Here is a 21499-nt window from a genome sequence, read left to right as displayed (position 1 = left end):
AGAAGAAGTAGCTTAAGTCAAAAATAATTTCTTATTCTTCATGAAAGTGGTTCTCAGAATATGTTCCTTGACAGAAGCATCCATATCACCTAGGAACTTGCTAGGAACGCAAATTCTTAGGCCCGTACAGCATAGAGGATATAGCTGGTAGTGGTGCAATAACAGTATTGTTCAATATTTATGGTGCCAGGTGGGTGTTTAAAATATCAGGGGGACGCTCTGTAAAGTGTATGATTGTCTAACCACTATGCTGTACACCTGAAACTAATACAGAATGATACTGAATATAAACTATAATCAAAAAACAAAATTCTGCCCTCGCTGGTGTAGCTCAGTGGATTGAGCATGGGTCTGCAAACCAAAAGATCGTGGTACGATTCCCAGTCAGGGCACGCGCCTGGGTTGTAGGCCAGTTTCCAGCAGGGGACGCACGAGAGACAACCATACATTGATATTTCTCTCCTTCTCTCCTTCACTTCCCTTCTAAAGATAAATAAATAATTTTTTTTTAATTCTTAGGCCCACCCCCCACCTGCTAATCAGAAACTTTGGGGGTATTTTAAGGAATCCTCAGGGTGTTTCTGACAAATGCTAACATTTGGGAACAACTGCTTTCTAATGAGGACACAATAAATACTGTTCAAATTTACCGACGAAGAAAGAGAGGTATAAACGCATTAATTTCCAGTCGCGACCACCAGAGCACCTGACACCAGACACGACTGTCCCTGGGGAGTGGCGGTGAGCTCGAGGGAGGTGGGGCGTGAGCAGAGAGACTTCTCCCATCCTAGGCCATCCCGAGCTGCTGGAACTAAGAAGTAAAAACCACAGACATGCACTAGCATTAAACTAGTGGGGGAAATTCCGTCTCTTCTCTCCTTAGGGAGGACTTCACTCCTCACCGATGTTCCTTTCCCCAGATCACGATCGGCCAGGCAGCTCATAAAAATGTACAAAAAAAAAAAAAAAAAAAACGGGGGAGGGGGGAGGCTGTGCTGACTCCTCGTACAGTGCCTCAACGCCAACACGATACTCTGCGTCATGCCTTCACCCCGATTTTCCAACTTTCACCAAGACTTACTGCCCCACAGAAGGCAACGTCAAATGCCTTTTTCTCGCCGGGAGTCTCCGGAAATAGAGAGTGACTTAAATGTCCAGTGTAAGAATGGAGAGCATTCGTGCGCCTTCAGTGTGGGTAAGTCATAAGGGAAAAACGACTGGGAGGGTCTAGAAAAGGGAGGCCTGTCTCCTCCACAGGAGTCACGCCGGGTCCAAGGGTCCTGCTGCGCACAAAGGCAGAGACCTTCTTCTAGCCTTGACGGGACACAGAGAAGATTAAAACGAAGGCGAAGGGGTCGACGGCCAGGGTCCGCACCATCCGGTCTCCCCTCCCGCCCTGGGCAGACAGAGTGGGGAGCCCGACAATTCCCAGACAGGCCTGTGAGGGGTGGTCATCGGTGTGGTGCTGTCGCCAGTGGAAGGACGAAGGCTCAGTTCTCGTCTCCTCCAAGGAAAGATTCCAGTCATGAGACAAAGCGGCAGCCCTGGCTGGTGTGGCTCAGTTGGTTGGGCATCGTCCCATAAAGCGCAGGGTCACCGGTTTGATTTCCAGTCAGGGCACAAGCCTGGGTTGCAGGTTCAGTCCCCAGTCCGGGCACGTGCAAAAAGCAACCAATCGATGCTTCTCTCCCTCTCTCCTTCCCTTTCCCTCTCTCTAAAAATAAAATTTTTAATAAAATTAAAAAAGACAAAGTGGCAGTAAAGCAAGCAAGAACTTACTGGCTGCAGCAGGAACGCACTCAGGACGGTGAAACAAGGAAGGGCAGGCTTCACATAGAAGCAGCCACAGGAGAACATGGGCTGGCTGCTTGGGCTGTCTAGGACACTACGGGAGAGTGAGCCGGGCTGCTGCCGGCTCCCTGGGAAGTCGGAGGAAAGGGGGCCTTGCGGACAGGCTCAGGGGGTTCGCCCGGGGCGAGCTGCCACTGCCCACTGCTCCCCTGGCTGCAACTCTCATGGGGACCCTCAGGGTTCAGGAGGTTAGAGTGTAGGGGGAGGGGAGGGAGCAGGGAACGGGACAGGCGTGCTCCCCAGAGGGAGAACTCCTGCTGGGTCTTTTGTCTGGAGGGGGTTTACTTACCTCTTGCAGTCAGGAATCTTAGGGGAGGTCTCCACTGATTCGTGGGCACCAGGGCAGGGGGTCATCGGTCCACGCAGCTGGTCCTGAGGCAGCCATGGCGTCACTCATCTGGTTTTGCTGCTTTTCTGGGCCTGGAGGTGAAACACAGCTGAGGCCTAGATGCTGTCTTTAGGGAGGAAAGGTCAGGGGTCTAAACCACAAGACCAGCAATACAAAGGGCCTGGGGGTCCAAACAACCTGAACAGCAAGATGCTAGGGGAGGGGAGTTTACCCCGGGGGCGAGGAACTCGTTTTCCCAGTTTGGCCTGTTGCTAGGCACCTGGAGGAAACCACCCTGGTGACCTTCTGTAGCTGGCCTACCACCCATCCTTGCTCTGCTCACGTCTGCCCAGCTGCCTGCCACACTACCACATCCAGCACGGCAGGGCTAACAGTGGTGCATGTGTGTCTGCGTAGGTAGTTTGGGAACGTGTTATTGCTGTCCCAGAGCCCACGCGTGGTCTGTAGGAGATCCAGAATTGTGTCCCTTCCTCAGCGGAGAGACCCAGAAGTTACCAGAGGACCGGTGCCAGCCAAAGGTCACCATCAAGGGCCATGGGGCCTGTGGAGCATGGCGAGTCATGGCCCATCTCCAACGCGATACCCAGAAGGGACCCGCTGCCCTGGTAAACTCCACTCAGAAGCCCTGAGACTGGCCCAGCCCGTCTGCAACTAAGAGATGTGGGGCCAGTGCCAGGGGACGAGCTGTCCCTCCTTAGCCCCCCAACAGCACGGCAGTTCTCTCACACAGCCAGATGCCACACCTAGGGGGCCGCAGGGAGAAGAAATCTGAAAACCGAGGTAGTCGGTAAACTGAGACAGCCTTGTCTTTCCCAAGCCCCAACACTTGGGCACTTGTAAGGATACGCAGGTGATGTGTACAACCTACAAAATCTGGATTTTCTTCATACATTCCATAGCGGCACATAAATTTCCATACTCATCACAGTTGATTTTTCCTATTGGAGTGTTTTTCCTGAAATGTTTCCCTAATGCAAACTAAGTAGCAGTCACCACACTTATATTTTATTACCGAAAAGTCCAAAATTACATTGACAATATAGTATTACACTTTCCAAATGAATTCGCTCTTATCCTTGACTTCCAAATTCTAAATACAGTTGTCATCCACAAGGTGGCCCTGGAAGCAACAAAATGCAGCCTCCAGAGCCACCAGACCACGAAAAGGAGTTGATTCCCTTGTGCTTTTCCCATTCCCATCTATGAGCAGTTGACTGAGCAGAGGGGAAAAGGACAATTAAACACTGTAACAAACCAAATCATGTCTGCAGCAGCGGAAACTAGGGAAACTAGTTATGTGGGCGGCAACACAGCACTTACTTAGCTATTTCAGATACCAAGGGACCTTGCATGACTTTGAAGGATTTCTGCCAATTTTTAAAAAGATTTTATTTTTTATTTTTAGAGAGGGAAAGGGAGGGAGAGAGGGAGAGAAACATCAGTGTGTGGTTGCCTCTCGTGCGCCCCCTACTGGGGACCTGGCCTGCAACCTAGGCATGTGCCCTGACTGGAAATCGAACCAGTGACGCTTTGATTCGCAGGCCAGTGCTCAATCCACTGAGCCACACTAGCCAGGGCTCTGCAAATTTTTCAAACATAAAAAACTATAATGACAGTATAGGGGGAAAAAAGACCCTGAAACACTGATAATTGTGCAAATGGGGTTAAAAAAAAAAAAAAGCAGGCTTCAGCCATCATGAAATTCCAGATTGCCAGATTTCTTGATTGTGGCTTTTAATCAAAACACAGCCAGCTGCCTGTATTTAACACTAATCATTAAGCTCTAAGTCTCAGCCAATCATCTTACTTCTGAGCTGGCAGGGTAACAACAACAACAAAAATACGAAACACCCTGACCCAGTTTAGTGGGAGGAAAAAAAGAAGAGGAAAAAGAAGAATCAGTCCCAGGATCTCAGCTTTCCTATGAAAAACGCACCTCTGCCTTTCTAAAGCAAAACATCTGTGCCTGGCACGTGCCTTGCGCCTTCAAGATGAACAGATAGTGTGTTTATAACCCTGCAATCCCCATCTCCTTTCTTCCCCTCACCCCCACTCCACCCCACCCCCATGAAAAAGCAATGTTAGCACTTCAAAGAGATGAGTGTTTTGTTCCCAGCCAGCCAGAGGGGTGGTTCCTGAAAAATCTTTCCTGGTTGTCCTCTGCTGCCCTGTTGGCTAAGAACTCACTCTGTGCTGTTAATTTCTCTGTTCTCGACCCTTGGGGTGATTTGGAGGAAGAGCTGCTCTCTCCTCCTAGATCACTAACAGCTCCATATATCCTAGACTGCTCCTTTTCCCCATGGGATGGATACCTTAGCCGGCTTCCTGAACCTGGAATGCAAAGAATGCCCCTTCGTTTCAGTGAACTGAGAATTCTTGTTAAAGAGAAAGAATCCCTTCTCTCTGTCTCTTCTTCCATCTTTCGCTCATAAGTCATAAAAAAACAGCTATCAAAACAAACAGCTGGTTTTTAGAACCATCCCAAGCACAGACCTGGGATGTGGAATGCCTTCTTCCAGGGTCTACAGACAGCCTCCAATGATCAATTTGACTGTGAGCCTGACCTTGAGATCTGACAGGAGGTTAGCCAACAAGAATGGTGTCAAGAATTGGTCGCAGTGCATGGCAACAAGTTCCCTTCTCTCCTGTCATTTACATGTGGACTGTGGCTAATATTCAAATTGGTGTAAGCAAAACCACAGTTGATTAAATTAAATCTCTTCTCTCTCTAGCTTGATTTGCATGACTTGCAATAATCAGAATGGCAAGGAAATCGTAACTGAAAGGAGAAAATGTAACTGCAACTATTTGGAATTAGGTGTAGTTGAATTAAGCTCGTCAATTCTGATATTTCTACGTGGAGAACTGTCCTAAGCTAACTTTAATTTCAAACTGTTGAGAAATGCGAGTTGAACAACTGGAAATTTAATTAACAAATAGTCTTAGAACACCTTCGATTAGCAAAAACATCAAAAAAATCAAGAGCTAGTGATCTGAAAAATTGCTCACATTATTTTATGGGTCCATTAGAAGCATCTCCACATACCATGTTCTAGTCTAGTCCTCGGAAGGAAAATCATTCGGCCAGTATTTTCTTTATGTTATAGCAAAAATTTCTTCCAAGATCCTTCCAATTCGGACACCCAGACTCCAGTTCTCTTCTTTGTGGCCCATATATATGACACCCCCACTTCCGCCCTCTGCCCACATCACCTTTACCTGAGAACAAAGCCTGACGGAAAAACCCCGCCATGCCCTGCAAGGCCTGGGGGACCTGCTGTCAAGCAACGAACTTTACAGATCCAGCACACACGCACCTTAATTTTCTTAATTTCACCTTTCCTTGCTGTTCTCGCCACCTGGGGCTTTAGAGAAGAAAGGGAAAAAGCCAGCTGGCACAGCGACAAGACTGGATCCTCCAGTGTGCCACCTCCCCCACAAACTGCTTCCTGTCTATTTCTCAAAAGCAGAGGCAGCAGCCAGCCTCAGCCCCACACCCCAGATCAAGCAGACGCAGAGGACAACTTGGGGAACAGAGTCCCCTGACCTCAGGCCTCGGCCAGTGTCACATCCTCCCACTGACTGCGCAGATGGCCTTCTGGTCTGCAGTAAACACATTCCTTCGTCATAGAATTTCCATGAAAATGTGCAGAGTACATTTGTGAAGTAAATGTCCTAAATTTGTTGTTGAAGTCCACTACCCCCAGAAAATATCAAAAATAAAAGTGAAGTTGTGGAACCTGCAACCTAGGCACGTGCTCTCGCCAGGATCAAAGCCACAACCTCTCAGTTTACAGGATGGTGCTCCAACCAGCTGAGTCACACCAGTCAGGGCCACCTGAAGCATCTTCACCCTAATGTTAGTCGGGAAGACTCCAAGCCTATTAGCTAGACACCCATGCCCCATTATTTCTGAGTTGCCAAGCAAAAATGTTCCTGCCATGTGTATTCCCCTCTTCCTCAAGTACCTGTCAATCCCTCATTCTCACTTCTCAAACCTAATACCCTGCCCTCCCACCCCCACATTTCTCCTTTGCCCAAAAATGCCGTATATACCCAATGTTGCCTCACTGTTTGGGGAATTTTCATGCTTAATGTGAATTCTCCATACCCATGTATTGAAATTGTGATCAGAAAGAAGTAGAGCTGCCAATACAGCTGCAAAGGCCACAGCCACCCCACGGAAATTCTAGAGTAGAAACGTCCCGTCAGACTTGTCCTGCATTGGGCTGTGCCTTTGTACGTGGTTCCTGGGGGAGGGCTCAAAACCCTTGAGTTTTTCCAGTGACAGGAAAATGCCTTTGTTCTTCAAGGTTGCCCCCTGGGCCACACCTGATGGTTGGTACCAATGAGATGACTAAGAATGGGGGCTAGTCATGCCAGAAAGACCAACCATGTGATTAGAGGGTTGAGACTTAGTCACATGATGTCAACCTGAATTTGAGAGGGCAGAGGGGGACTGAAGAATGAGTCAACGATTCAGTCAACTGTGCCTATATAATGAAGCCCCAGCAAAAATCTGGGGCATGGAAGCTGGAGCGAGCTTCCCTGGTCAGTGTTGTGCATTGTCACACATCAATGTGCTACAGAGTCGCATGTCCTAAGGACAAGGAAGGGTAACATGACCTCCAGGACCCTCCCTGACCTCACTCTATGTGTCTCCCTGTGGCTGGCCCTGGTCTGTATCCTTTTTACTATAATACAACTGAACTCACAGCTACAGAGCTCTCCTGAGTTCTGTGAGTTCTAGCAAAGTATCAAACCTGAGGGGTTAGTGGGAACCCCCAAACTTGTAGCCAGCTGGTCAGAAGAGAGGATGGCCTAGGGCCCCAGACTTGTGGCTGGCGTCTGAAGTGAGACACTGTGCACTTAACATGCAAAGTTTGGCTCAACTCTGTGTAGTTGGCGTCAGAGTCCTTGCAGGCTGGAATACCCTTCATATCTCTACCTCCATGACCACGGCATGCAGTTCATCCTGAGAAGGGTGTGCTCCTGGGCAAGGCAGCTCTCCGCTGAGACAGGCTGGAAGGAGCTGACCGCCGAGGGCTGCCTGCTCACAACACTTTCCAAAGCATAGGCAGAAGGTTCTCCCTTGAATGGGGATATTGGGTGACACACCTCTAGGCCCTCCCCATACATCCCTCCATTTATTACCCAGTTGCTTTGAATTCTGGGATGTCAGCTAATAACAAAGCAAACTAATATTTTGTCCTGCGTTTCCAGAAAGTCACCAGCTTTGACTCCACTCCCAGGTTGGGTCACCAATAGCTTCATGCAGTTCTGACAGCCCAGCATGACCTTTCCCAAAGGGCTTCCATGTTTCTCCAGAGGCCAGCAGGGCTCCTTCAGCATCTCCTGGCTCATCTCAGTGAGTACTGGGTGGGGATAAAATCGCCCAAGGTTGTCAACAATTGGTCCCAGACGACATGGTCAGGGGCAGGTCGTCCTGCTTGCTCAGCAGGGTTAATATATGAGGGAGAGGGAGGAAAGTTTCATTCTTCCCAGTCGGAGCCCTGGGAGGGCCGAGCTAACCTGAACTGACAAGGAGTCCGGTCATGTCTGAACTTGCACAGAGGAAATTTTAAGTATATAAAACACTAAATCACTTGTGCCAAAAAGCCAGCTTTTGCAGCAGACGTCTGCTGGTCCTGCAAGGGCAACGGGAGTGCAGAAGCCAGAGTCTCAGCCAGGTGAGTGTCTGTTCTTGTACCTGGAGAAACATGCTGCTTCGCAAGCACCTATGGGAACCCCTTCGTGCTGAAGCAGATGACGTGAGGCCTGGGAGTGCAGCAGACTGACCTGTTTTGTTTTGTTTGTTTTGATTTGATTGATTTTGAGAGAGGTGAGAGAAACACTGATTTGTGGTCCCATCTATTTAAGCATTTGTTGGTTGATTCTTGTATGTGCTCTGACTGGAGATCAAACTCAAAACCTTGTCGTATTAGGATGACGCTGTAACCAACTAAGCTACCCAGCCAGGGCAAAGATAATTGACTTTTGGTTTCTCTCCACTCATCCAAATCCCAGAGAGGGGCTCTTCCTTCCTCCATTACTCACTTCTTCTACTATTTACTTCCACCTGGGGGAAATGGAAGCAGAGAGTTTACATGGGTATTAAGTCAAATGAAGACTGAGAAAGACTCAGAGGCCAAACATGTAACGCTCACGACGAGTGGTGAATGCTGTCAGGATGAAGCCAACAGGAAGGGTGATCACACTGTTCCACCGCACAGGCCCTGCCAGGTGCTTCTTGGTTCCCACGTGGGCCCCGGATGCTGTAGCTGCTGCTGCGGCCCCAGGGGAGGCCGGCAATCTCTGAGGCCAGCTGCCACTCCTCCACTGCAGTGGGGCCGTGCTCCTCTAGACCTTACAAACCTCTCTGCCTTTCCCCCTCCTCTCTGTCTTTTCCCACACTCCCAGGGTCTAGGAAGTTTTTTCTGGTGGAGAGAAGGGGAGGAAAGCTTTGTTCTCATGTTAGTGATGTTGTCCCAAATCTACTTTATTATCTAAGATGCACAAGAGTTCTTTCCATTTAACATTTTACGTTGCTCTAAGAGCCTACTCTTTTGAAACAGAAAAGCCAAGGGGAAAAGAATCTCCTGGTTTCCCTCTGTGGCTGCCTCACCTTTCCTTTGCGGTGATGTGCAGAGGACCCCCCGGCTCCTTCTCAAGTCAGGCAGCAGTGGGGACGGGGCACGTGGTCACAGGGACTCTCGGGGACACACATTGGCTAATTTTTAGAAGAGAACCCCACCACTTTGACAATGTCTCGGGAACAGTCATTTTTATACCTTGCCTACATGGCCCTCAAATAATAGCCATTCTAGGGCAATTGGAGTCTTTCCAAGGGGCCCTCCCTACCCAGAGGAAAGCCCCCGCGGGGGGCCAGGTGCTCCTTGTGACCCTCTGACCTCAAGGTTGTCCAGCACGGACTCTTCCGCCCCCTGTGACACACTGCGGACCCTGCTGATACATCAGGAAGGGGGGGTGGGGGTGGGGCCTGGGGCTGTGACCAGGGAAGCCTAGGACCAATCACAGACTCTGTTGCTGTGGGGCCTCAAAGTCACTTTCTTTTTCCTTCAGCTGGGCACCACTGAGTCTCGTCTCTTTAGCATTAAATAATAAATAAATACGTAGAATTAAATTAACTTAAGTTAAAACCGCTCTTTGGTGGAAAGTGCACAGCCTAAGCTGAATTCCAATCCCAACTTTGCCCTCAACTTCTGTGAACCTGCTTCAAGCTTCTCTAAATCTATGAAACAGTTTCTAATGGCCTGCCACATGGAGCTGATTTGGTCAGTAAATGCAGTACTGGCTCCCTCCCCCGACACACACACACACACACACACCCCAGAGAGGACATACGGTTGTTCGTCAGACCAATTCTTCCCTCTTAAATTAACCACTCACCACGCGCTGCCCCAATTTACAATCAAACAATACAGTCCACCCACACCATCAGCCCCTGTGAGGGCAAATTCAAATGATAGCAAAGCTCACTAACCAAGAAATAGCTCCTGATTCCTTTTCCCAACTTAAAAAAAAAAATTACAGGCTGCCTCTTGGCTCCTGCACATCCCCAGGCTGTTCTCACTCCTTCTCAGTGCCCTGCCTCCCACCTCTCAGCACTTACAGCACGTCCTGCCTCTTCCCAGGCCTTTGTTTGAAATGTGCTCCCATTTTTCTAAATTGTAGCATTTCTTGGGAGCAAAGAATGTGCTCTTTCTGCCATGCTAAGTGCCCAGGACATGGCAGAAAGCTTCGTACCTTACAAAAGCAAGAGAGATCCTGTAAGAGCTACAGGGAATCTGGTTCTATGGGAGGATGTATGCATTTATCTTTCTCCAGTCTCCACTCTTATCCTGGTGCATTTTCAGAAGACAGACACCTTGGAGCTCCAGAAGCCATACAGGCAAGTGGATACAGGTATTCTTTGGCAGAGAAAGGCCATTACTGGGTGATTCCTTCAAGTCTCATGCTAATAATTCCAGGACCCCTGTTTTTATCACCTCATGGTATCGAAGCAATTTAGCTCCATAAGGGTGGACACCACGTCCCATTCATCTTGTACCCTCAGCCACTATACAATGCCTGGCACACAAAACAAGATGGTTGAATTGAATGAATGGTAATATAACTTGCCACAGTGCACTGTACTGAGAAGAGTCACACGTGGGTAGAGTGAGCACCGTCAGTAGGAATACTGGGATTGCTCTCCAGCTGGAAGCAGCTTTAAGTGGCCCAACTTGATAAGTGATTTTGTGCTCTGGCTTTTTAAGTAGTGAGAAAGTCTCCAAGAAGAACAGGGAATGGCAAATTGTATTAATTACAGGGGAGCCACATACACTCAGAAAGGACATTGTGTAGGTTGTTGGAAGGTCAAATGGAATAACCCTGTCCAACCTTTTTGAAGGATCAGAATTGCTCCATCTCTGAAAGGCTGGAGCCTATCCAAGATGTTGAACCAGGCCTCCGACTCCAAGGTTCAATAGCTTTGATTCCTTAGAATGAATTCCTAGTGTTGGTCAGCATGTGAGTTTGCCAGAGCTGCCATGATGACGAGCCACAGACTGAGTGCCTTAAACAATAGAAATTTATTTCCTCGTGGTCCCAGAAGCTAGACATCCAAGATTAAGATGTTGTCAGGGTTTCTTCTGAAACCTTTCCCTTGGTTTGTAGCTGGCTGTCTTCTTGTGTCTCCTCATGATGTGGTCCCTGTGTGTGTCTGCATCCAAATTTCCTCTTTTTATAAGGACATCAATGGTACTGATTAGGGCCCACACTAATGACATCACTTTACCATAATTACCTCCTTCAGGCTCTATCCCAAGTACAGAGCATCCAACCAAAGATTATTCTTGAGACTTAAGACCTAATGGAATTTGCCTTGCTACGTTTTGGTCTTGTTGGTACCCATTTCCACCTTCCTTCTTTCCTGTTGCTCCTTTTTGGAATGAAGATGCCTATCTCATGCCAGGCCCATCATTGTATTTTTGGGAACATGTAACCTATCTGGTTTCATGGGTTCATAACTGGGGAGGAATTTTGTCTTAGGCTGAATCACACCTTAAGTCTCACCATATCTGATTTAGATGATGTCTAGATGAGACATTGGACTTTTAGACTTTAGAATTAACACTGAAATGAGTTAAGTCTTTTGAGCCTGTTGGGATAGAATGAATGTTTTTTTAAAGAAGAACACACATTTTGAAAGAATCAAATGTGACCTCTAATGTGATGGTTTTTGGAGGTGAGGCATTAGGTTTAATGAGCTTATGAGGATGCGAATTCTGTGATAGGATTAGTGTTCTTATAGGAAAAGAAAATGAAACCAATCTTTCTCTTTCTCTCTTTCTCTCTCTCTCTCTCTGACATGTGAAGACACAAACAGAAGGCAGCTGTCTGCAAGCCAGGAAGAAAACCCTTACTAAAGAATCCCATCAACCAGTACCTTGATCTTGGACTTCCCAGCATCCAGAACTCTGAGAAATAAATTCCTATTGCTTAAGCCACCCAGTTTATGGTGTTTTGTAATGGCAGCTCCAGCTGACTAAGATGGTATATGAGCAATAAGATCAGGGAGTCTTTACCAACAATCAGCACATTCATAAGCCATTTAAGCAATTTTCTTCCTATCTTATTGGTTTCTTTCTTTCACAGTTGGTTTGTATTTCCTTGAGGGGCTACGTGATAGCTGGCCTGAAGGCTAGCCTGACATTTCTCCATAGACACTGTAACTCATGCATTGATTGTGCGATTCAAATTAGCTCAGGTTTAAGAGGTGAAGCCATTTAAATTCTCAGAATAGATCTTTTTTTTTAATTTGGTTAAGCCTTAAGGGTACTTTCTATTTTGTGGAATTAAAAATCTGTCTTTATAAGAGAGCCCAATCCAATAGAAAGATTCATAGGGGGCTCCAGGGCATCTGTCACTGCTGAAAATCTATCTCAATAAATTTTCAATATTGGCTTAATTATTTAAATAAGTAGGATGTGCTAAAAGGAAAATCTGTTTGTTTGTTTTTTAATGTTGAAAATGAAATAAGTCAACCAAATGCCATTAAAGAACACATTGATCTTTGCTGAAATAGCGAAGTGTTTGGGGGATTAAGTGCATCTTTGCAATTTCTTCCAGGCAACAATCACAGTGTGATGGACCAAATTGTATTTCCTACTTTGTATTAGCAGTACAAAGAGACAAACACCCGTTTCCCCCATGTAGTTTATGAAAAGAAAGTTCAATGAAATTGTCGCAATGAAGGTCCTTTCTCTTGCTTTCAACTCCCATGATAATAAGTATTTTAATCATGTCCAAATCATGTCTGAGTCTTCCCAGGAAAGTCCACCAGTGCTAAGTAAGCAAGACATCTATCACATCGTGTTTCAAGTTTCAAGATTTTTGTTTAACAATGCCTGAAGGCTGTCAGCTTCCCAGACAGACATATCAAAATGACGAATAACGTGGGCATGGCAGGGAAGCCTTCACTGGAAGGAGAGTAGAGGGATTTGTGGAGGAAGGAGAGATGAAAAGTGAAGCACTCTGTCTCTCCAAGTCAAGTTATCAAAGTGTAGGAAGGAGACAATGATGGAAGAGTCTACATCAGCTTTACAATCACTAAAGTCTTTGAATTCATTTAAAAATAATAACTGAGATCCATCAAGTACCAGGCATTGTTATTTCAGGGAAATAACAATTTCCTGGAAATTTCAGGGTAAGATGGGAGGAAGATCTGGCAAATGCAGTGGTAATTGCTATTCACATGAGCTAATTTATCTTTTAGTTTCTATGTCAACTGCAAAATTTAAGAACAATATCCAGGCCCAAAGCTCAACCTGCAATGATTACATTTGTATTCATTCATTCAAAAAATATTTTTAGGATTGAACTTTGGAGTGTTTTTGAATAGAAAACTCATTGTTTAAAATTCAGATGCTTCCAAAATTAAGTATTTTTGAAACTTACTAGAACCGTTTTGTGTATTTCATTAATAAAATAATAATTTAAACATTTTTTACCATTGTTTCTATTGGTGATCATATTACCACGACTGCTTGGCCAATTGCATTTTAAATTTTTTGGTTCCTTCATAATTTTCAAAAGATTTCACTAATTTTCATAACATTTCTTGTACTACTAAATCATGTCAAGATTTGTATTATCATTTCTTCCCATTGAAACAAATTATTCAGCATATGGCAATAAATCTTGCACACAGAGAGAGCCATCATCCATATGTTTTAAAAGTGTATGTATTTTCTGACAACTATTTTTCAACAGATTCCAATGTTTGGTTGTCTTCCACGACTCATAATGACTGTAAGATATTTTCATATTTATAAGGTTTCACTGATTAAAAGTCTTTAGTTCATAAAAACACCAATTTCTTCCTTAAACCCAGACTGAGTGCCTATATCACAACCTTTTCTCACAAGCAGTGTAACTGACATGTAATTGACATATTAGACTGCACATGTTTACAGATTTGGCTCATGGATACATCCACAAAACCATCACCACATCAAAATCATGAGCTTATCCACCCAAAAAGATTCCTTGAGCCCTTTTGTAACTTCTCCTTCCCTTTCTCTCCAAACTTTCCCTCTCCCCACCCCTATTTCTAGCCAACCACGGATCTGCTTTCTGTGACTACGAATTATATCATTTTCTAGAATGTTCTGTAAATTAGATCATACAAGCTGTACTCAATTTTTGTCCAGCTTCTTTCATGCAACATAATGATCTTCAAATTTATGCATTTTGTTGTGTCTCTTAACAGCTTATCCTTTTCACCTGTATTGCAGGTATGCACACCACAGGTTGCTCATCCACTCACCTGTTGATAAGTATTTGGTTGTTTCCAGTTTGGGGCTATTACAAATAAAGCTACCAGGAATATTTGTGTACAAGTGTTTGCATGGACATATGATTTTGTTTAACTTGCCTAAATCCCTAAAAGTTCAATGGTTGGATCATATAGGATGTGCATGTTTAACATTTGAAGAAACTGCCCCACTATTTTCTGAAATGGCCACTCCACTCTGCATTCCCATCAGAAGTGTATGAGAACTCCAGTGGCTTCACATCCTGGTCAACACTTAGTATGATCAGTTTTAAAAATTTAAACCATTTTAGCCCTGGCTGGTGTAGCTCAGTGGATTGAGTGTGGGCCTGTGAACCAAACAACCACGATTCGATTCCCAGTCAGGGCACATGCCTAGGTTGCAAGCCAGTTCCCAGCAGGGGACTCAGGAGAGGCAACCATACATTGAGATTTCTCTCCCTCTCTCCTTCCTTTCCCCCCTAAAGATAAATAAATAAAATCTTTTAAAAAAGAAATGTAAACCATTTTAACAGTATACATGGTACCTCCTTGTGTTACTTTCATCTTCTTAATGACTAATTATGTTGAGTAGTATTTCATATGCTTATTTGCCATCCTTATACCTCCTTCAGTGAAGTGCTTGTTCAAATCCTTTGACTGTCTTTCAGTGAGTTTTAGTTTTCTTCATCATGAGGTTTGAGAGTTCTTTACATGTGATGGATACAAGTCCTTTGTCAGATATGTGATATGCACACATTTTCTCTTAGTTCACAGCTTGCCTTTTCATTCTCATTACACTGCCTTCCTAAGACCAAAAGTTCTTATTTCAATAAAGTCTAATTTATAAGGTTTGTTTTCTTTTATAGATCATGCCTTTTATGGTACAGGTTTGGTGATGATAAATGCTTTCAGCTTTTGCATGACTGAAGAAGTCTTCACTGGTAATAAACTCCAGGTTAACCAGTTTCTTTCTTCTCAGTACACTATTCCTGTCTTTTTTAACTTGCATTGTTTCGACAAAAAGCTGCTGTTATTTTTATTTTTCCCTTTGGTCTATAGACATATTTTTTCTCTCACTGCTTTTAAATTTTTCTTTCTTTCACTGGCTTTAAGCAATAGCTTATAATGCACCATGGTGTCATTTTCTTTGTTTCTTATGCTTGAGCTTTGATGAACATCTTAGATCTCGTTTTACATTTTTTTATCAAATTTGGGGAAATTTTTGTCATTCAAATATTTTGTATGCCTTCCCTCTTTTGGAGATTCCAATTACACATATATTTGGTTGTCCCAGAGTACACTGATATTCTTCTCATTTTTTGTTTTTGTTTTCTCCCAGTTTCATCTGGAATAATTTCTATTGTCACGTTCAAGTTCACTAATACTTTCTTCTTCAATGTCTAACTGCCATTAATCTCATCCCATGTATTCTCTATTTCAGACTGCAGATTTCAGCCCCAGAATTCAACTGGGGTCTTTTTTTCTCCCTCTCTTCCACATTGCAACATAACTTGTGTGGTCTTGCCTCTGTTTTTTTGACCATATGCAATAGTCATAATATCTGTGTTTAAAATGCTTATTTACCAACTCTATCACTGTGTAATTTTTGTTTATAAGCCAGACAATGCAGTTTTTAACTATTGAGAGCTGGATATTTTTGTATTTTCATAAATTTCTTAAGCTTTTGTTCAACAATGCAGTAACAATAAATTACTTGAAAAGAGTTTAAATCTTTTAGGTTTGGCTTTTATGATTATCGAGATAGGACCAGAGCAGCATTTATTCTAGGTTAATTATTCCCCAGTGCTGAAGCGTGATGCTTTTTCAGGTGACTCTCTGCTCTGGCTGTTGGAAATGGGCACTCATTTGTCTTTGTGTGAACACTGGGCACGGTTTCCTCTAATCCTTTCAGGGTGGTTCTGGTCCCCGTTTGTCTCCTCAAACAAATTCACTGATCAGGACTTGATGGAATTCTACAAATCACCAGAGTTCTCTCTATATGCCCTTCTCTCCTCACCGGTGCTCGGCCCTCTGAATTCTAACAGCCTTGGTTTGTAGTTTTTTGTCAACTCAAGGAGACCACTCCTAAACTCTGAGTCCTCCCTCCCTACACGAACCAGAAACTCTCTCCACACCATCAGTTGGGGCGATCACTGGACCCCTTTCATTTGTCTCCCATCTCTTTGGGATCACTGTCCCTCGTTACCAGGGGCTTCATGTGTTGAACAATACCCTGGTTTGCATATTTTTGTCTGAATTCTTGGTTATTTCAGGCTGGAGAATAAATCCAATCACTGTTACTCCATTTTGTGTCTTAACCTCCTTTTAATCTTCTCTAGAACACAGAGCCTCAGAGGTGATTTCTGAAATGCCAAATGAATATAATGTATGATCAACACTATGAGGTTTAAGATGCTTGAGTCCACTCTCTGAATCCATAAATATGCTTTTAAAAAATATCTTTCCTTTAATCTTAACAAGCGCTCGCTTCCAGTTTTGCAGCATTGTTTTGTTCAGAGTGACATCTTGATTACTTTTTCCATGAAGGAGCAAACTATGTTGGACTACAAGAGCGTGGGTTTCTTCACCTTCATTGTTGTTGTTGTTGACAACTGCAATGATTAAAAGATTCAATTTTACTTAAGTTCAAACACACACATTAGTAGCAACACTTCCCTGAATCAGAAATAATTTTAATTCTCTCTTGTCTTGATGTTTAAAAGTTTGTAAGTTTAATGATTGTGAGAGAAAGATGCCTCCCACTATTTCCAGAACAAGTCAGGAGAGACAGCTCAAGGGAGGCCTGGAAACTGGATCTTATCTTTGGGGTTTGCAGCTTTTAGAAATGGCACTATACCTGCCTCTGTTTCACTGTTTTATCCCCCCAGAACTCTTACTGGTACTCACCTAACACTGACTCAAAACAAGCTTCTTTTTTGTTGTCCATCTACAAAAATGGATAAGGATGAAAGCTGAGCAAGCTGACGATCTTAATCAGTGCTATTTAAGGCTTTAATGTCAGGGCATCAGGCATGGCACCAAAGAGATGAAATTTGCCCAGGACCTCACATCCATTTACTTATCTTTTAAAGACACAATCATGACTAAGAGAATGCAGCCTTGGGTATATTTTGTGTTTGTTTTGCTTTTGTTAGTTTATTTGGGGTTGAAAGGTATTAGGCTAAAATAATATCAAAACATTCCTGAAGGAGGAAAGAATTCATAAGCAGGCAACTCACCGCTAAGGGAGAGAAAGAATGTGTGGACGGGGTGAGGAGCTGGCTTCCACCCATGTCTCCACGTTGCAGGGTCAAAACGGGGACAAATCCTGAGCCCATGAGTGTGTCAGACCCTCAGGTGTTTGACCCTCACTTTCAGTCGAGCTGCGTAGAGACAGATGTAGTAGCAGGCGAAGTTCAATTCAGCCCGTCTCTGCGCAGGCCACTGGCATTGAGGTATCCATTGGCAAACTGGGGCGGATGACAGAGACAGTCTCAGGAGCAAAGTCAGGGGCGAGGGTGGTAGAGGAGTTATACCCGGAGGGAAGCGCTCTGTCCTCTGGGTCAGGCGTTTTACCAACGATTGTGGAGCCTCTGCTTCTGGGCCAGGAGCTGAGCTCTTCATATAAGTACTGATAAACCAGAGCTAGTCCTGGCCTTCAGGTGAGGTAAGGCAATTTCCAGGAGAGAACCGTTCCTTCTGTTATTTACTCACCTTTCCTTGGTGTGAGGAAAGACCGTGAAAGAGGCAGACATCAACAGAAAAAATGTAGCGTGGGCTCTGAGAGTGCATCTTACCGGGACTTCTCTCCAGTTCAAGGTCTGTGCTTTCTTCCTTCACCCTGACTCCCACTTTCCTTTCGTAATCACACGCATGTGCACACGTGCATGTGTGCACACACACACACACACACACAAGCAAAAGTGAGTCATGAACAACTAACCATAATAGAATACCAGAAAATTCTATGAGGAACGGATCAGCGAGGAATCAGTTGTTTAAAAAAAAAAGAGGAGACAGAAATTTCTAGAAAAAACACTACTGTTTTTGGAAGAATGAACCTACGAACTTTGAGGGGGGAAGTTGGAAGGAGAGCACTGAAGGGAGAGAGAGCAACAATCAAAGGCTCAAGGGCGTTCTTGGTCTTGTGGTCCGAGCTCTGTGGGCAGAAGGCTGGGCGGCGGAATCGGCTGCGGCGGGCCTGCAGGCGCGCAGGCGCACCACTGTGCGTGGGCCTTCCCAGGGCTGCAACACCCACGTGAGTGGTTAGTTCTGTGCTTTAGAAAGCGAGTGTGGGCAGTTAAGTGGAAACTGAAGTGTCACATAGGGAGTGACGGAGAATAAGGAAATTGATAAGAAACTTATCATAATAGACTGGGCAAAAGATATTGATGGCTTTTCACATCCTGGAATATTCCTAGAGTGAGAGTTTTATGAGCAAATTAAATTACAGTTAACACGTAAACTAACAGAATGAGGAGACAGAAACACATATATTTCTCTCCTGCCCCTCTCACCCCCAATTCCTGCAAAAAAAAAAAGAGTTTTCCTTATTACAGCTTTAGGTTTTTCAGAAATTTTAATATCTCTACTTTTCCCCACACCTAGCAGGGATGCAGGCAATGTTGGTAGATAACGTTGCCCTGAGAGAAAAATCACACGGGATAAAATGTAACTCTGGGCGACCTGCTGTCACACGGTGCACGAGCAAGCACCGCCCTCCCCTCAAGTGCCGTGAGTGAAACCAGGGAGAGTGAACGGGGCCATTCGCTCAACGCACCGGCAGCCGCGGGCTGCCTTCCCCAGAGGCAGATCGTGCCCTCCGTGTCGTGCCTCCTCCCCTCAAGTCCCGTCACTGGGAAACACAAGGAGATAAAACCGAACGTGCACGATGAATCTGCTCTTTAATTACCGACACCCATTTCACATATGCGCTGAACCTATTTCGGCAAGAACAAGCTCCAAAATGGGTTTCGGAAGCCTTCGTGGGAGCCAGTGCTCTGCCATCACGGACCAAATGGGCATCTTAGGCAGGTTTCCCCGTCTGTTAAAGGACCTATAACTCCCCTACTGGTGTTTCCTAGATTATATTCAAGAGAGAAATAACTGAAAAAACGTAATCTGTGAGATGACATGTAAATGTAAAATATGAACAAATAAATATACATAACACGGTGTTTGACTTTAAATAATAGAAAGGGCCTTTCTTTATCAATAGCCAACAGACACGTATGGAGTCCCAGTGTGTTAAGAGAGCATGACATCTCATTTGTCTTTCTGGGTCTTTCTCTTTTCCTTCTCTGTTTTTTCTCTGTGGTTATTTGTACTTCTTTAAAAATTTATCAAGTTATTGAGTGATCTGAGAATGCCTGCTACTGTTTTTCAAAGCCATCTGCCATCTTTTCTGGCTCTTCACCTTTTCCCTCTACTCTTGCCCTGTTGCAGAACTAGTCTGAGCTTCAAGGTCAATTTGAGACAGAAAAATGGTGTCTGAGGAGAAGCTCTACCCAATGACGGAATTCAGGCTACAGAGGCCTCTGGGCGTCTCCTACATTTGCTCATCCGCTGGATGAGCACAGCTCTGGCTGCTATTCAGAGCTCCTCTAACAGCTTCGCTAGGTCAGTCTAGTTAATAAACGAGTTAGTCTGCTCAACTACTTAAGTGGCTAAAAGAAATCACAGCATTTAGCACCTTTATACTTTGTCCACAGACGTACCCAGATGGTCATACTGCTCCTATTGGCCACCAGGCTCACTACACATGCACTTTTACAAATATAATTTTTATTCAAGCTGTTTGCTTTCCTGGGAAATGAGCACAGTTGAGGGGGACAAATGTTTACAAAGTTGATAGAGGAAAAGAATTTATGCTGAGGCCGAAGCATGACTTCAAAGCATGAAAGCCAGGCGTTGATCTATGGCACAGTGTGTTCACATGGCAACCTCAAGTTTAAAATCAACACTGGTAATTCTTAGTGAATGCCTAGCTTTGTAGTGGTCTGCAGTTAAGCATCACTCTTGTCAAGGAGTTTTCAAAACACACACTCGACAGATATGGAGATCTCTGGGCAGATATGCAGAGTGTTTGGAGATTTGGGCAGCACCAGGGCTTAAAACGTAATTGGGGTCCCAAACTCAGATGTCTTCAGAGCCTCTTCAGGAATATAAATGTGTTAATGGGAGACAGGAGCGGGGGAGAGAGGCGGGCCTGCGGCAGAGTGGAGAGTACGTGCGGTGCTGACAGTCTTTGAGTTCCAATTATTCCAACACATATTTTGAGACACGTCTGTGGACTGCAGTGGCCTGTGGACCACAGCCCATGACACTCTGATTCTGATATGCTGCCAGAACATTTATTTCTTTATCGCTGTTGCTAACACCCACTGCCATTGTCATCAGCGCCACCCAATTAGCAACAGGGTTCATCAACACTTGTTGACCTCAGTGGTTTGGGACAGAGGAGAGAGAGGGGCTGCAAAATGCTGCTGTTCGTTCACACGCACGCTCATAGAAGATGCAAATCCCCGCCCTCAGAAGCTAAGGGGCTGTGAGAGGGGAAAGGTTTGTAAATAAAGGGCCCAATCATAAAGCAATGCCAACAAGACTGGTACGGATGATCCGTAGCACAGCGAGTCAGAGCGGGAGAGGTTCTTTCCAGAGTTGGTCAGCTGGAGACATGTTACACAAATATTTGGGATTTTCACTATACTTGAAGAATAGGTAGGATTTTTGAGATACAGAGATGGGGACGTATAAGGTCAGTTTTTTCACTTATTGTAGAAACGTTTAATTTCAAAAGTTAAAATTACAAATTGACATCCATGCTGCCTCCACAAACCACCTGTGTCTGTCTGGGAAGGTTGATGATGATAACAAAGACAAACTTTGGAAAGGGGTCTCAAAGTTTAGCATGCAATCTAGAGATAGGTTCTAGAAGTACAAATGACCCAAACCAGGAAAAAAAAAAAGACAGCATCAGGGCTGGGTGGACAGCTCCTCCTCCTCACTGTGGAATCTGCCAGAGTCGGGACACCCCTCCAACCCTGAGCTACAGCAGCAGTACCAACAGCCTGGATAACTCATCCAAGGAGTACAAACTAATGCAGAGACCTGTCAAAATATTTGTGTAAGGCCAGTAACTTCAAACTGCTTATTAATATTTTTTCCAACTCCATTTGCTGTGCAAGATCTCATAATTAACCTTTCAACAATGATTCATTTTGGTTGGATTTATAAATCTTTGCAGAAGAAATAGAGTTCCTGGTATGACTATCATCTGAGGGCATCTAAATTATTTGCACGCATGTCCTGTCTTCAACATTGTATTCATTAGAGTCTAGGGATGCAAGCAACCAAAAACAGATCAAGCTAATTTAAGTAAAGATGGCGTTTATTGAATAGCTCACAGAATGGGACACCAGCCTAAAGAAACAGATCTCATGAAGGGTAAAAGATAAATGTTATTCTCTCTGGGGTAA

At 44.6% G+C, this 21499-nt stretch overlaps 1 pseudogene; it reads left to right on the top strand.

The window, feature by feature from the left end:
- The first annotated feature begins 1104 nt into the window (after positions 1-1104).
- LOC119060032 (40S ribosomal protein S7-like) overlaps positions 1105-21499 on the top strand; it is a 90053-nt pseudogene continuing 69658 nt past the window's right edge.

This window comes from Artibeus jamaicensis, unplaced genomic scaffold, assembly GCF_021234435.1.
Source record: "Artibeus jamaicensis isolate MK-2021 breed Jamaican fruit bat unplaced genomic scaffold, CSHL_Jam_final scaffold_1964, whole genome shotgun sequence".
In the NCBI taxonomy this organism is placed as follows: Eukaryota; Metazoa; Chordata; class Mammalia; order Chiroptera; family Phyllostomidae; genus Artibeus; species Artibeus jamaicensis.
This window is presented reverse-complemented; position numbering and strand designations above follow the sequence as displayed.